This window comes from Dendropsophus ebraccatus, chromosome 10 (genome assembly GCF_027789765.1).
Source record: "Dendropsophus ebraccatus isolate aDenEbr1 chromosome 10, aDenEbr1.pat, whole genome shotgun sequence".
NCBI classification, from domain to species: Eukaryota; Metazoa; Chordata; class Amphibia; order Anura; family Hylidae; genus Dendropsophus; species Dendropsophus ebraccatus.
In genome coordinates, this window is record NC_091463.1 from 55,528,136 (window position 1) to 55,545,489 (window position 17,354).

Genomic DNA, 17,354 nt, shown 5'->3' on the forward strand with positions numbered 1-17,354 from the left:
TCACACTATGTATATTTGAGGCTGTATTTGTGAGGCTGTATAGCAACCAAAACCAGGAGTGGATTGAAAACACAGAAAGGCTCTGTTCACATAATGTTGTAATTGAGTGGATGGCCATCATTTAATGGCAAATATTTGCTGTTATTTTAAAACAACGGCTGTGGTATTGAAATAATGGCCGTTATTTACTGTTATATGGCGGCCATCCACTCAATTTCAACATTGTGTGAACAGATCCTTTCTGTGTTTTCAATCCACTCCTGGTTTTGGTTGCTATGAGGACCTGACATGAGGACCAAATACAGCCTCAAATATACATAGTGTGAACCCAGCCCCCAAGTTCTTCTAAAAAAAAAAATGTGCAATGTGCACCTGTCACTTTAGGTTGGGGTCTTACAGGGATATTCTAAATGTTTTTTTTTTCATAGGGTTTGAAGTAAAGTTGTGTAAAGGTTTTGGAAAACCACTTACTTGCTCAACAATGTGCTACTTTTTCGCGCAAAAATAGACAGTTTTGTGCAAAAATTTTAGACTTTTTTTACACTAGTTTTCAAACATTTTTTAAAGTGACAGTGCCCATTTAATCTAGACAGTCTGAAGCTATGTGTTAGGGTCACGGCGGCGTCCCGTGCTCCGGACCGCCGCCGCACCCTCTCTCCTACATCTGCAGCAGCCGGTGTCCGTAGGCAGGGACCCGGCGCTGCTGTTGCTTCGGCCCCGGGGGGCGCCTCACCTCACCACACTCCTGTCCGTCGCTGTGCCGGCCGGCGCGCGCGTCCCCGCCTTCTAGGGCGCGCGCGCGCCGGCTGTCTCAGATTTAAAGGGGCAGTGCGCTCCTAATTGGTCTGTTTGTCAATCACTCCTCTATAAGTTCCAGCCCTGCCCCCTTCCAGGTGTTGGAGCCTCTACATGCTTCCCATAGCGTTTGGCCCAGCTCCCTGTTGTTCCTGATTCCTGTCCGCTACCTGGTCCCTAGTCCTTGTTCCTGGTTCCTGCTCCCCTGTCACACCATTGCTCCTGTGTTCAGCCTGACTCCTGCGGTTACGCCTACAGGCCTCTGCCAGCACCATCTCCTGCCACGCCTCGCCTGCCGTCACTAGCAACCAAGCCAGGGGTAGCGACCTGGGGGTCGCCTGCCGCAGCAAGTCCATCCCGCCTTGCGGCGGGCTCTGGTGAAAACCAGCGGCCCCTTAGACTCCGCTCCCTGGTGAGGTTAGTGCCATCGCTGGTGACGGTCCAGTGGATCCACTACTCCAGGCGTTACACTATGTTCCTATCTTACACTGTTTCTACACAGCAGCTATTTCATAATGGGTCAGGGAAGGGACGGATGGACACAGACAGTGAACCCTAAACTAATCCCTGACCTCTGTCCCTGTCTACTTTCCTCGGACAGCCCTAGGTGTAGGCAACTGCTGACAACTGGGTGGCAGTCCCTAACCTGCGGTACCATGAACAAGACAAACTAACAAATAAGGCATAATTAACAACCAAACGGGCAGCAAGGTACAAAAATTTGAATCCAGAGAATAGTCAGGTAAACCAGAGCTGAGGTCATAAAAAGCCAGATAACAAATCCGTACAAAGGATAAGGAGACGCTAAGCACGCTAAGAAATCTTGTTATTCCGAAATGCGTCAGCGCTTTTTTAACTGTTTGTACACGCTTTTAAAGAATATGCAATAAAGTTTCTACAATTTTTTATCGCATGGATCTGTGGACCCCATCTCTTTTTATCAGCTAAAAATCTAGTATAATAGCCAGAGAGGATCATGGGAACTAGGGGATGTATATATGTGAGGTCAGGGGCCGACCCCTGATCCTCACTAGACACACATTCTGGGATTAACATTTGACTGGCAGGTAGACCTGCCATTCATACAGAATCATACAAAACTCCCAACTGGTGATGCAGACCTGCGGTGCCTTGTGTTGCCAGGGGGTGCTGCAGGTCTTATTTTCCAATAGGGTGCAAGAAGTTGGTGCAAAAAATAATATGGTAGGTTAAGAGAGCAAGAGATACTTAAAAGACACTGAGATAAGGTTATGGAAGACATGAAAGAGGTAAAATGCAGCCTGAATGTGAGAAATATTCTATGTTAGAAATGTGTTAAGGGGATAAGGAGCAGTATAGCAGCTTCATAAACTAGTGACAGTATAAAAATAACATGAATCAAATAGCCTTTAACAAATGCTTATTAATGGCAGTCATCTAATTGAAGTGTTATCTGGGAAAGCAGATGTAATGCACAGAGCCTGATCTGAGGATCCCCTCCCTGCTAAGTGCTCATCAGCAACATGTTCCCAGAGTGTTTGGCAATTTAATATGTTTGAATTAAATAATGTTTTAAAGCAATCTGAACATGGTGTCACGGATGTTTGCAGTGGAAATTATTCCCATCAGCCTCCTTTCTATGTATTTTAGAAGATCAATATTACATCTGCTTAATTCACATCATTACCATCTAGAGAAAAAGAGAAAGTATTAGAGAACTTGATATTTATTATGTTTAGATTTCCTCTTATTGAGAAGCAGCTCCTAAGTGAAAACTGTTACTTTTTAGGCTGGATTTACATTTAATGTTAACCAAAAAAAATCACTAATCCATAAAAAAACATATTTTTGGGAGTCAATAGGGAAATAAAAAAACACCATATTCGGTTTTTCAAAATTGCTGCATGCATGCTTTGACTGCTTTTTTGTCAAGATATATGCTGGAAACACACATGGCAGGTTTTTTTTTTTTTTAGAACTGCCACATATACCAATAAAAGCTAAGTTTTAGGATGGAAGCACACATGGTAGTTTGTTTTTGTTTTTTTTAGAAAACTACCACTGCAGCTTTTGTGCCAAAACCAGAAGTGGATCCAACAAGAAAGAGAATTACAAGCCCTCATTTTATATTTTCCATCCCATTTGAATCCACTCCTGGTTTTGGCACAAAAATGGCAGTGCCATTTAAAAAAAAAAAAAACTGCAGTGTGATTCCAGCTTTAGGCTAGATTCACACATACCGTATCCGCAGCAGATTTCACGGGTTTATCATCCTGCTGCGAGCATGTAAATCCCGGCCCTCTTAACCCCCACCGGCGCCTAGAGCATACTTTACCTGATCCGTGCTCCGGCTGCATCTGAGGCTCTCAATCCCCGTAGGTCCCGCTCAGCCAATCAGTTCACGGCCCCGCCGCAGTCACTGATTGGTTGGGAGGGAGCTCCGGAAGCCAGGAGACTCAGATGCAGATGGAGAACGGATCAGGTAAAGTATTCTCCGGGCGGCGGGGGGTTAAGGGGGCCGGTATTAACATACTCCCAGTGGGATGACAATTTCGCTGTGAATTCGCTGCAAATATGGTATGTGAGAATCTAGCCTAAGGGTACAAACACACACACCGTATACGCAGCTTATTTACTGCTGCGATACGCAGCAGATTAGATCTAAATAACTGAACACAGCATCAAATGTGAACCATCAAGTCTGCTGCGTATCTGCTGCGTATACGGTGTGTGTGTTTGTACCCTAAAGCTACTTTCACCTACCTTTACACTAAACTTTGCACCGGACTTTTACTAGCTGCCCCCTTACCTTTTGTCTCCATTCCCTTACCATGTTGATTGTAGGCCCTCACAAACAGGGTCCTCATACCCTGTGTACCAGTGTGCACTTACCTTGTAATACCATGTACCATATAATAGCCTGTGTAGCGCTCTTGAATCAAAGGTGCTTTACAAATAAATTATAAAATAATACACATCAAAATACAGGGTGAGTCAAAAGTCTCAAGTGGAAATGCTTGAGAAAAGCTCTCTTTGACTTGAGAGCCGAAAGGCTTTGCTACTATTAATAAATGTTGTTACTTTTTGAAATGTATTGATGCCGCATGTCTGATACCACACCACAATACTAGCGGTTTGGATGCAGTAACTTTTTTGGGGATTTTTATTCACCTGCACTAACCATTAGTGAGGATTCCTGTGCTCCCCTTAGTCCTGAAGCGGTTACTTCTATGAAAGGGGAAATGACAAAACTTACCCCAGCAAGTAATACCCTATGTCTGGAACATAGCTGCCATCTTGAAGGCCACAATAATGGATCAGGGGCAAGTTTTTTCTAATGGGAAGGTGGTCATGTAGCATATCAGAGAAGGCAGAATCAGAGTTATTGAAGTTATCAAGCAATCAAAGTTATCATGAGTCCACAATTAAATAACAATTACGTCCAAAGCCATCAGCACCATGGACAACACATTGAGCACGTCAAATAGCTGTGCATCACAGGGAATGTAGCCAGTTGTTGATCTTGATAACATTGGAGCCACATGAGATATTGCAGATATGATTGAGGGAATCCATTTCTGAGACAAATCTGGTCTTCTTTGATATGCTTCATGACCACCTTCCCATTGGAAAAAAGTTGCCTGTGATCCAATGTGGTGGCTTCCAAAGATTATTTTTCTTTAGTGAAGTCTAGGCCTCCAGGAATTCAGGCGTAAGAGAAGCAACAAGGAAATAACTGGGATTTTTTTTAATAGTTCTATAATTTTTCCACAACATTGAGTGATTCCATAATTTGTTCCTCTACTTCATCATTACTCGCAAAAAAATAAATAAAAAATTCTGCCTGCCTGGCGATTGGTTACGGTCCAATCATCTAGGTATGCTGTATTATAATGTGTTTTGCTCTATAATACACACTGGTGGAGGTAATGAGATGCCAAGCGGGAATAATGCGCTATATTTTCATTGAAGTGTGCAAGAGAACGCCCACTGACAGGAGAACAGCAGCCCAGGAAAACAAATGATACGTCTGGATAATGAAATGCTTTCAATGGGGACCTGTTGTCAGTGTCTGTAAACAACTAAGAGAAATCCTCTAATGTGCCTTTAATCACACTCCACGTCAGCCCCGGGTCCTTTCATATTGTGTGTACACAGAGCCACACCCGCACATCTTACACATACTGCAGACATTCCCAGGAAACCGCTCTACAGGTTTGGGTGCAGATTATTACACTAAGGATAGTGAATAAAGATGAGTAAAAGTACCGAGCCTTGTTTACACATCATACATGAAGCTGGAAACTCTATGGCAGGGGTGCACAATGCCACCCATAATGCCTGTACATCAAAACATAGACCTTAGTTTGGCATGTCTCCATGGCAACCATAAACTACAATATGATAGCCTGCACATATGGGGACACCTTATCTGCTCCTCTCTGGAGTTTGCACAGAGAAACAGAGTGTCAGGTTATAGGACCAAAGGACACAAGACAAGTGAGGCCCTTGTGTTGGCATCCGCCCCTGCTGTCCCTGCCTACTTACCACAACTGCCCTAGGTGGCAGCAGGTAACTGGGCGACAGTCCCTAACTTGCAAAGAGTGTAACAAATAATGCAGACAAGACAGACAAAACACAATAGACACAGGTAAACGGTCCGGGTAAATAACAAATGGTCGGTGTGGTACAAAATCGGAGTCAAAAGAAACGTCAAAAACCAAGCCAGAAATCAGGAAACCAGGAATTAAAATCAGGATACAAACATTAGGTCAAGGGACACTCAGGTACTGGGGCTCTATTGCAGGCAAGGATCTCCCTATTCTCCTAAACATATGGAACTGATGAAATTTATGTGTTCTTATTGGAGGGAGGAAGGGTAAGCCCAGAATCAAGTAGTTAAAGGGGTATTCCAGAGAATAAAAACTGGTGTCAGAAAGTTATATAAATTAGTAATTTACTTTTATTTAAAAATCTCAAATCTTTCTGTGTGTATCAGCTGCTGTATGTTCTGAACGGTGTGGTAGATTCTTTCCAGTCTGACACAGTGCTCTCTGCTGCCACCTCTGTCTTTGTCAAGAACTGTCCAGAGTAGTAGCAAATCTCCATTGAAAACCTTTCCTGCTCTGGACAGTTCCTGACATGGACAGAAGTGGGAGCAGAGAGCACTGTGTCAGACTGGAGAGAATACACCACTTCCTGCAGGACATACAGCAGCTGACTGGGAAGACTGGATATATTTAAATAGATGTAATTTCCATTTGATGTGGGGTGTTGCACTGCTAGAAGCTGATTCAGTAGAAAACCATGATGCAGAAAACAGCTCTGGCTCTAGTGGACCCTGACAGCAGTTTATAAGCCTTCTGTATGCGGAAACAATACTTTACAAACACTTCCAACAATAAAATAAATTACAAGAAAATACTGGTTTGTTTTCCAAAGAACCAAAGTATTTGTGTGCTGTTTATTCTGTTGGAACTGTTTGTGGCAGAAAGGTAAATAGATTTGGCTTAACCTGTTCTTGTAACCTTTGCTCTGCAGAGATGAGCAATCATTACAGAGATGTTTGACCCCAGGAAAACAAAATGTGTGAGTGTATGCCAGGCTCATCTACAGAATAACATCTCTTGAAAGGAGGTTTAGGATAGGAGACTAATGCAAGGTGCAGTACCTGCAGCTTGTGCGCCACCTGTTGGGCAGTATTTGCCTAACAACACTTTTTGTATAAAGACTTGCTTTAACATATCTTTAACATTAGAAACGGACTGACGTTAGATTTGGTTTGTTATATAAATGGTAACCCTCTGTACTTCCTTTGGTTATATTTGTCTCATAGATTTACAATTTAACTTCTTAGTTTATATTGTACATTAAGGCTGGGTTCACACTACGTATATTTCAGTCAGTATTGTGGTCCTCATATTGCAACCAAAACCAGGAGTGGATTGAAAACACAGAAAGGATCTGTTCACACAATGTTGAAATTGAGTGGATGACCGCAATTTAACGTCTTCCCGCATCAGGGAGTAACTGTATGTCCTGATGTGAGAGGGGGCGTTCAGAGGGGGGTCGCGGCAACCCCCCTCTTAAATGCCGCAATCCCGGGTGCCATGTGTAGCCCGGGACCGCGGCTATTAGCTGGCACGGTCCGATCGCCGCGCCCGCTAATTATACTTTTTAATGCAGCTGTCAAAACTGACAGCTGCATTTAAAAGTATTACTGGCCCCCTTTCCCTGGTGTCTAGTGGGGGATCTCCCCCCCCCCCCCGCAATGCAATTACGGAGGGGAGATCCCTTCTCCTTACTAACCCGGGGCTGAGTGTATTTCGACACTGATCCCGGCTCGGCATTCGATTCCTCTGGTCTGCTGCAGACCAGAGTAATACAGCAATGATCTGATCGAACATTGCTGTATAAAGTATACTGCAGTGATCTCTATGGGAGATCCCTGCAGTAATACTGAATGTCCCCCAGGGGGACTAAAAGATAAAGTATACAGTAAAAAAAAAGTGTTAAAAAAAAATCCATCCCCTAATAAAAGTCTGAATCACCCCCCTTTCCCCATTTTATAGATAAAAATAAATAAATAAATAAACAAACATATTTGTTATCGGTGCGTGCGTAATCGCCCAAACTATTAAGTTATTACATTCCTGACCTCGCACGCCAAATGGCGTAAGCGCAAGAACCCGCCAAAGTGCAAAATTGTACATTTTTTGTCATATCAAATCCAGAAAAAAAAAATGTGTACGAAAAAGTGATCAAAAAGTCGCATATAAGCAAGTAAGGTACAGATAGAAAGAACAGATCATGGCGCAAAAAATGACACCTCAGACAGACCCATAGTCCAAAGGATAAAAGCGTTATAAGGCTGGGAATAGAGCAATTTTAAACACATTTAGTTTTTTTTAAAAAGTAAAAAATTTTTTTAAAGCTGTCAGATAAAATAAAAGTGATACAAGTCACATATCATTGTAATCGTACTGACTTGAAGAACATGCATAACATGTCAGTTTTGCCATAGGGCGAATGGCGTAAAAACAAAGCCCCACAAAATAAAAACAAATTGCTTTTTTTTTTCAATTTCACTGCACGAATATTTTTTTTCTGGTTTCACAGAATATTGTATGGAAAAGTTAAGTCTGTAAAAGCAAAGTACAATTAGTGGCCCAAAAAATAAGGGCTCATTTGGGTCTGTAGGGGAAAAAATGAAAGCGTTATAACGAGAGATGAGCGAACCTCGAGTATGCTCGAGTTGATCCGAACCCGAACGATCGACATTTGATTAGCGGGGGCTGCTGAAGTTGGATAAAGCCCTAAGGTTGTCTGGAAAACATGGATACAGCCAATGACTATATCCATGATTTCCACATAGCCTTAGGGCTTTATCCAAGTTCAGCAGCCACCGCTAATCAAATGCTGAACGTTCGGGTTCGGATCGACTCGAGCATGCTTGAGGTTTGCTCATCTCTAGTTATAGCCTTTTGAACACAAGGAGGGAAAAACGAAAAACGCAAAAACGAAGATTTATCCGGTCCTGAAGGGGTTAATGGCAAATATTTGCTGTTATTGATAAACAACGGCTGTTGTATTGAAATTATGGCAGTTCTTTACTGTTATATGGCGGCCATCCACTCAATTTCAACAGTGTGTGAACAGAGCCTTTCTGTGTTTTCAATCCACTTCTGGTTGAGGTTGCAATATGAGGACCACAACACTGACTGAAATATAATGTGTATGAACCCAGCCTGAGAAGAGATTTTAGGTGCAGTATTTTTTTGCATGGTGCATGTAGCCTGAGTTTTTTTTCACTATGTAATCTATAACCTTAAAGGAGTTATCCAGAGCTACAAAAACATGGCCACTTTTCCTCCTACTGTTGTCTCCAGTTCAGGTGCGGTTTGTAATTAAGCTCCATTTACTTCAATGGAACTGAGTTTCAAAACCACACCCAAACTGGAGACAACAGTAGAGGGAAAGTGGCCATGTTTCTGTAGCGCTGGATAACCCCTTTAATGGCCTATAATGCCCTTTTACATTCCTGCATACATGTACATCAGAAGTGTGGTGGAGACATATGGAGCAGGCTCAAAAGCTGAGCCTGTTTCATATTTGACGGCCAACACTGTTAGGATCGGACTTTAATTTAACCCCCTAGGGGCCATAGTCACTGGCTACCACAACACTAAAGTGGATATTTGACAGGTGCCGGTCCCATGATGTCTCCAGTTGCCCTTTCATATTTTTAAAATAAAAAGGATAAAAGCCAAAAAAAAATTAACATAATTGGTAGCACCATATGAAAATGGCCGTAACCAATAAAATATAATGTGTGTGAGGCTGCCTTCACGCATATTTTTTTTTTGTGGCATTTTTCTCATTTTAAAAAAACACCAGAAAAACCGTGTGTGTGTTTTTTCTTCTGGCATTTTTCCATTTATATGTGAATAGTTTTTTGTTTTTTTACTTTGTTGTTTTTCATGTTGGTGTTCAGCAAACACACCCACGCCAGAAAGGAAATGGTTACGTGACCCCCTTCCTTTTTGAGGCGGGCCCCTTACCTGGCATACTGAGCTTGCTGTGTGCAGGGTTGGCTCTCCTGCAGTGTCCTCTGAGCTAATCATCAGGTGTCCCGCTTCAGCCACTGATTGGCTCAGAAGACATTGCAGGAGCCAGAGCCTGGCACACAGGCTGCTAAAGAAAGAAGATATTGGATGGTGAGCATGAATCCTGGGTGTGGAGGTGATTTTTGTTCAATAAAAAATATTTGTCAATTGTGTTTTGTCTTTTTTTCTTTAATTTACAGGCTTAGTAGTGGAATCTGATAGACAACATCCAGTACTAAGCCAGGGCTTAGTGTTAGCTGGTAAAATGGCAAACACCCCCCATTATTACCCCAGTACCCACCAGGTACCCCAGAGCCAGGTACCAGTAGTCTCGATGTGTCAAAAATGGCACTCCTGGACTGGACAGTGGCATGCTGGTATTACTGGGCTGGGGAGGGACAAAATAAATGGCCCTTCTCTCCCTGGTACTACAAGGCTGCTGTTTTTTTTTTTTGTTTGCCAGCGATCAGCTCATCAGCTGATTGGATCTTTTGACAATCGGTCATATAAAAGGACCCTTGCTGTAGCAATATGGGTCCTGTGATGTGAATAATAATCACTTCTCTGGTTCTTTCAGTTTCTTCTTATGAGAGACCTTTTTATTGCAGCAAACAGACAGGTTTAACCCTTACACTGCCTGCGCAGATAACTGGTTCATGAGGTGCAGAAAAGCAGTGTAAGGGTTAAACTGTCAGCAATAAATAAATACAAGTTACTGATAAAGAAAAAGTAGGGAATCCAGACACACATCCATCCATCCAGACTCTGACACTGCCCCACAGTTACCCCCTCCACACACATACATACATACATACACACATACATGCATGCATACATATTTAGGCCCTGACACTATATTGCTGTCTCCCACAGTGAATCCCCCCGCCCCCCTCCCTCCATCCAAACCCTGACACTGCCGTCTAGTGAAAGTGGCATTCTGTATCTGGGGAGGCCCCACCCCCAACGGCTTGCGTCCGGGGCAGCTGCCTCCCTGCACCCCCCTCGCTAGAGCCCTGCCTAAAGGGGTTGTGCTGTAGGTTGTAGGTACTAGGTAAGTCAGTGAAATCAGTATAGCCTCTACCTATGCTGATACCCGGAATGGCTGAAGTGAAGATTAAACAGCAACATACTCTCTGGACAAAGCTCCTGCAAAGGTTCGGTAGGATAATGAAGGACAGGGACAGACATAACAGACATAATAAAAGGGGGAATGCATCATCATATTACATATGTCTTTAGACATCAATAAGTCGCAGAAGGGAAGTGCTACTTCCTATAGTGCACAGCGCATTTATTTTCTAATAAAACTTTGATATTTCATGTCTGACACTGTCCTCTGCAAGTTTAAGTGGATAGAGGGATCATGCCATTATCCTACAGGAGTCTTTGTCAACGAGTATTTTACAGTAGAAACAATGGCTCACCATGTCCGACTGTGTGTGCTCGGAGCTGTCTGGCCAGATGTGTTACAACAGTGTACAGCACAACATTATCCAGACCCACTTTTCACATAGTACTGGGATTGGTTTCACTCACACAAAACACAATTCACTTAACTTGTTCTAACTTGTATTCCTTAGGTTTACACACTAGGGCCTGCAGCCTTTTATTCTAACTCCACACATTCCTCATACCCTGCATTCAGCCATTCACACACTCTACACAGGAGAAATTCCTACGCTACGGTCACACAAACATTATGCAGCCCATGTGTGCTGTCCTCTTGTGCCATGCTCCCCATCTCCTAACTTCTATCATAAGTGGCAAAAGTGTCAGGTACACCCATTTTAACCCTATCTTAGACACACTAGGATGCTTGTGTAGGTAGAAGCATGGTTGCATTTGGAATGCGTCCTGAATTTGGCCGAAATTTGGCTGTATGATGTTGCCTTACTCTGCAGGGTTTTTTCCCAACCAGCCTTACACTTTTGGGCTATGTTCACTCAAAAACAATGGCCGTTGTATTGAGTGTCAAATAACGGCTGTTGTATTGACAATTGCATTGAAATCAAATCAGAAATAATAGACATGTTAATTGCTTCCACGGCAGTGGCAAAGAACGGCCATTGTATGAACAACTGTCACTATGAAATGAACGTCTGTTGTTTTAATTGAAAGAATATGCAGAGACGTGATGTCTCAAGGCAGCTCTGCCAATCAGCGGCAGTAGCAGAGTCCCGCTTCAGCCGCTGAATGGCAGAGCTGCCTTGAGACGTCTCATGCGGCAGCTCTGACCAGGAAGCGGCCACGGGACGGGAGTACTTGGCGGTGTGATCCGGGCACCGGCGCTGGAACAGGGGAGGTAAGTGACCTCCGGCTTTAATTTCCACCCCCTCCCCAGCTATCCTCAAAAATACCCCCGGCCCGGAGTACCCCTTTAACTGTGAAAATGATGAGCAATGATGAGCAAGCCTGCATGCTGCTCTCCCCCTATTCAGTTGTGCCAGTGCTCCATGCGACTCTCTAGTCAGATTTATAAAAAGTCTTTAGACTATGGCTGTATCCATGTTTTCCAGGATTTCCATGGTCTTTATTCTTCAGCCACCTGTAATCAAATGCCAAATAACTGGACTTGACTAAGCTTGAGTTGCGTTCATCTCTAGCAAATGCACCACCACCACAAGGAAGACAGACTCAAGAAAATCATATTTTCCAGCCCTCTGGACCTCTGTGGTCACCTTATTACATATTATTGCCAGTGGTGTAGCTACCATAGAGGCAGGCAAGGCAGCTGCTATGGGTCCCGTGCAGCAGGGGAGCCTGGGATGCACAGGGAAGATAAGAGCCGTCTTGTGTTCTTCTGCTTAACCCCTTATGTACTGCAGTGTGTTAATGACCCAAAGTTTACTTACATGCTGTAACACAAAAAAGGGTTTAAAAGCAGAAGACAATGAGATCTCTGTTTCACTGCTCTGATAACCTCTGACCTCTGTTCTCCTGAACTCCTGCAGAAGTCAAGGGTTATCAGTGAACTAGCAGTGAAGCAGTAATCTCCTTGTCTTCTGGCTTTTTAACCCTTTTTTGTGTTGCAGCATGTAAGAGAACTTTTCGTCACTTACACACTGCAGTACATAAGGGGTTAAGTAGAAGGTAGTCTGCTCCTGCACCTGTGTATTTAATCATAGGGGCTCCTAATGGGCCCTTATAGATAAATACAGTAGACTGACAGAGCAAGCAGCGATTGGCTCTCAGTGCTTTGTGCTGTGCATAGGGGGGGGGGGGGCTGAGCATTTTTTTTCGCTATGGGGGCCCATGAATCCTAGCTACGCCCCTATTTATTACCATACTTATTACCTAAGGGGCATGCCTTTCCTTGTTATTAGTAGCTAGGCAGCATAATATAGTGGGATTTCCCAATCCAGGGATCTGCTAAGGTTTAAGTGTAGAGAAGGAAATTCCCTTGAGCAGTTCTTTTCAATACTTCATCACTATCACTATTATCAGTACAACTAACAATAAAGAAAGTTTACATTCATAGCATAACTTGGCCAGAGGCTCCCCCGCTGTGCAGGTGATGATGGGAAATTAACACAGATGTGCTTTGCTGGTGGTCGGAATTTAAGTAGCAGCCAACGTCTCCCACTTCATCCTCTCATCTTTATTTACTACAGAGCTTCACTAAAAGTGGAGGAGGAAGGGAACATAGTAGTGTTTCCATAACAGATATTTCACAACCAGCATGTTTTGATAGTGAGATCAACGGTTTCCAAGTCAACCCGTGATCTGCATTATCTAGTGGAAAAGGCTCCTCTTTGTGTTATAAATTGTAATCCCTCTCCTTCTAAGGAAACATCTCCCTGCTTACAACAGATATATTTCTTCCCACCTCTTATGGTCTTTGGAATATTATTACTATTCTGAGATCTGTTGAAAAATTCACAAAATTCTTAGCCTTAAAAGCAAACACAGAGGGTGATTTTACCCTAGAAAACCTTTCATTCAGCATGCCCATTCCTGCTGTTTGCAAGAGAAATTCCATTTCCTTAATAGGATCCTATGATCACAGCTCTATTCTCTCTTATTTGGTTGATTGTTATATGAATTACTTAAAGTGAATGTCTAGAATTTTATCGTGATTAGAGCCAGATACTGAATCATTCTTTTTTTTCTAAATGTGTTTCTGTTTGTATGTTTTTATTTCATTTTTTTGTATGTTATTATAGGGCCGCCATCTTGCCTGAGCTGTTTTTAACAGCATTTAAAGATCCTCATGGACATGGACATAAGAGACTGGATTAAAATCTATTTACAAAAATGGAACATTTTCTAGGCATGCTCTGTGACCTTTGCAGAAGCAGTTCTACACAGAGGGGGATTCTGAGCTTTTAGCTATTGTGAAGATCACCCCCTTATCTATAAACTAGTGTCACCTTTCCTTCTACTTCTTTTTGTAATGATACGTGGGGGGCTGCTTGCAAGTGATCTTTACAGAGCAAGAAGTGCCAGCTTAGTTTTAAGGCCAATTATTGGCCAATAAGCGAATATAACCCTATGTTTATAATGCCAGCGATCGATTGGCTTAGTGGTTAAAATAAAAACTACAAGATTTTAGCATTTTTTTAAAATATAAATAGTAAAATTATAGAAAAAAATGATAAATTATAAAATGATAGCGAAGTTAGAAAACCACCACCACCATATACTCTGTTTTCTCTTCAGATCAAATAAATCTTTCGCATTTTACTAAAGATTCTGGTGGAGAGGAACAATTGTGAGTTTCAATAAATGTTTTGATGCCCAGCAGAAGCTGGGCTTAAAGGGGTTGTCCAGCAAAAAAAAATTCTTAGAAATACTGATGGAAAATATTGATCAAAATAGTGGGATTTGAAAGTGGTATTTAAAAAAAAAAAAATTAAAAAAAAAAAATAACAAAACATAAAAAGCTAATAATTCTTAACCTAAAGAGGTTGTCCAGAAAAAATGAATATTTGGCCAGACTGCTAGGGCTGCAAGAGACTTACCTGTCCTCTTCTCTCACTGCTGCTAGATACTGGACCACTTGATCTGCACCGCTGTTTGTGTTTTCAGAACAACTGATGACGTTGCGTTCCTATAGCAGGCCGATTCGGCCAATTATCGATCAATGTAGTGGAGACAACGATCAGTTGATGACAGTGACTTCAAATTGTCAGTTGCTGACCACGCATTGCTATTGCTAAGTGTAATAGCGATGTATGGCCAATGGCTAACGATTAATACATGCGCCCCTCTCCATGCGCCCCTCTCCAAGTGCAGCGTCCACTGTCTGTATAAAGTATTTTTCTACATCCTGAAAGCAAAGACATTTCTTCACCTATGGGGCTGTATGGGATGTCATTTTTTTGCGCCATGGTCTTAAATTTTTATTGGTACCGATTTGTGTAGAGGGGACCTTTTTATCCCTTTTTATACTATATATATATATATATGTATATATATTATAGTGTAATATTTTATTAGATAGGACAATTACACATGATATAATATATAATATGTGTATTTAATTATTTCTGTACGTGTTTTATTTGCATAATGGAGGTGATTTTAACATGTCATATTTTAAAAAACTTTTTTTTAATTTTTTTTATACTTTAAGACCCCCTAGGAGACTATTGCCAGCATGTATTAGATGGCTAACAGTGGCTAACAGCCCACTCCTTCTAATGAATATTCATCCAGCTCTCTGCAGTGATGAGGGCCGGAGTGACATCACTGCAAAGCTCCACCCCAATATCCATTAGAGAAAGAGGGCCGGCTGGGAAGGACCACTGAGGGCAGCATCAGTGAGTCAGTATGGTACTGCAAAAATTTGGTTGCATGATCTGTGTTCATCCACGCCATGTAAACCCGCTTTGGTGAATAAAGAAAGTTTTATTTTTTGCTACCTGGGTGAGAGCCAGACCTTTTCTTCTTTTATTGGAAAAACTATTGCAAAGACTGTGTACTTTGAGTCTGTGCACCACCTGTAGCACGCTCCGGGATATTGGCTACAATACACACTGGAGGATGGAATCTGCTAGCGGTTGTGAGTAGTGCCGAGAATCTTGTTTGTGATTTATTACTGCAAAAATTTAACCTGTTTCAGAGCTCCCAGCATCATCACGAATCCACATCTTTTGCAGATGTAGTTGTTTTTTTCTGCAAAAATTACGGATCCACATAAAATTACCGACACTCCCATAGACTTCTATGGGTTAATCTGTTCTGCAATTATAGCCCAGACTAAGGGCCCTATTACGGGACGATTATCGTGCAAAAAATCGTTATATCCTTTGAATTTAAACGTTCTGTGTAATTGCAGGCAATGATCAAAATTTTGTTCATATGTCGTTGACCGTTGATCTAGATCTGAACCTAAAACTATTGTTAATCGTTTGCTGAAATTCCACATTCAATCGCTCAAGTTCCGCATTTGTTCACTAATCATTCAGTGTAATTGTCCTTTTTTGCTGGCATCAGAAGGAGTAAACGTTCAAAGAAATGATCAAAATAACGATTGTAGTAGCGATCATAACTAAAGGCCCTATTCCAGGCAGCTGCAGCGAGCAGGTGAGTGCTGGAGGGGCTGCGGGAAGGTGCGGGGGGGCTGCCCAGGTGATGGCTAGATTGTCCGGGCAGCCCATAGGGGATAGCGACGGCAGCAGATCGTTGCTATACTGGTTGTTTGTTTTTCGACATGTTTGAAAAACAAATGAAACAACGAACAGCCGACATGAACAATGTCGGCTGATTGTTGCCTTCTATTCCACAGGATGATTATCGGCCGTAACGGCCAATATCGGCCTGAATATGGCCAATAATCGTTCCCTTGAATAGGGCCTTTACAACCATTGTTCTGTGTAATATGGTAAATGATTTTAGGTTAAGGATAAACAATCTCGTTTGCGATCGTTTATCATTAGTCATTAATCGTTAAAAATCGCTCCCTGTAATAGGACCCTAAGACAGGACCCTAAGACAAGTCCTTCTTTGCAGCAGGGATTGTGGATCCGTAAAACTATGGACAGTGAATAGCCCAATAGAATCAATCAATCAATGTGCTCTAAATTTGTCTAGATCGCAACTACAGATACATTTACAGAATGTGTGAATAAGGCCTAGGGCATGTGTTAAATTCAATGTCATACGAGGGAAGAGAATAATAAAAATATGAAATAGCGGGAATTAATTGCTTGAAAAGAGAGAAGAAAAAAAGGAAAACATGCAAAAAAAATAGTGACACAGTCACACAGAGGCTGCGAAAAATGTGTAGAGTATATCTTAAATAATGAAACATATTGCTTAATTGTGTGTTAAAACTCATGGCCTCCGCAATGGAAAGATTTTGTCTTTAAGTATGCAATCTTATTTGTGGACACATTCTTTCAAACAGGATGAGGTGGGAGGCAAATGATCTTCATGGCACGAATGAAGAATATTTGTGGAGAGATTCCTTCTTACAGAATGGGGTGGGAGGGAAATTCCAGCATTACCATTTTTTAAAGGACTAAATATTAACTTGCTAAACTTTGCTATCAACTGGGAAACTGAGTGCCTGTATCCATAACAGACGTAAAACATAACAGTGGCACAACGATTTAAAAACAGGGTATTTAAAAAAAAAATTACCAAACTAAAACATAGCAGACGTGCCAAAAACTAACCTTTAGGCCACATTCACACACCATTAAATAAAGGATAAAAATATACGGCCATATTTTGAGGTCAAAACACAGCCATATTTTCAATATGATAATATTTCAAGGAGAAATTGTCCGGCAGTGTACACACTACACTGTATAGAATCATAGCCATAGTTGATTATACTCTTTAGGCCAGGGATGGGAAAACTTTGGCCGTCCAGCTGTTGCAAAACTACAATTACCATCATGACTGGACAGCCAAAACAAATTGTTCATGTGTCGTTAATGGTTTGCTGTAATTCCACATTCGTTCGCTGTAGTTCCGCATTTGTTCACTAATCGTTCAGTGTAATTGTCCTTTTTTGCTGGCATC

The 17,354-nt window shown here is 42.0% G+C and overlaps 1 non-coding gene across 1 annotated transcript; it reads left to right on the forward strand.

Annotated features, from left to right (window-relative positions):
- The first annotated feature begins 14,019 nt into the window (after nucleotides 1–14,019).
- LOC138766701 (U5 spliceosomal RNA) lies at nucleotides 14,020–14,134 on the forward strand. Its single transcript, XR_011358741.1, has one exon. It is a non-coding gene; the product is annotated as a U5 spliceosomal RNA (small nuclear RNA).
- Nucleotides 14,135–17,354: the final 3,220 nt, after the last annotated feature.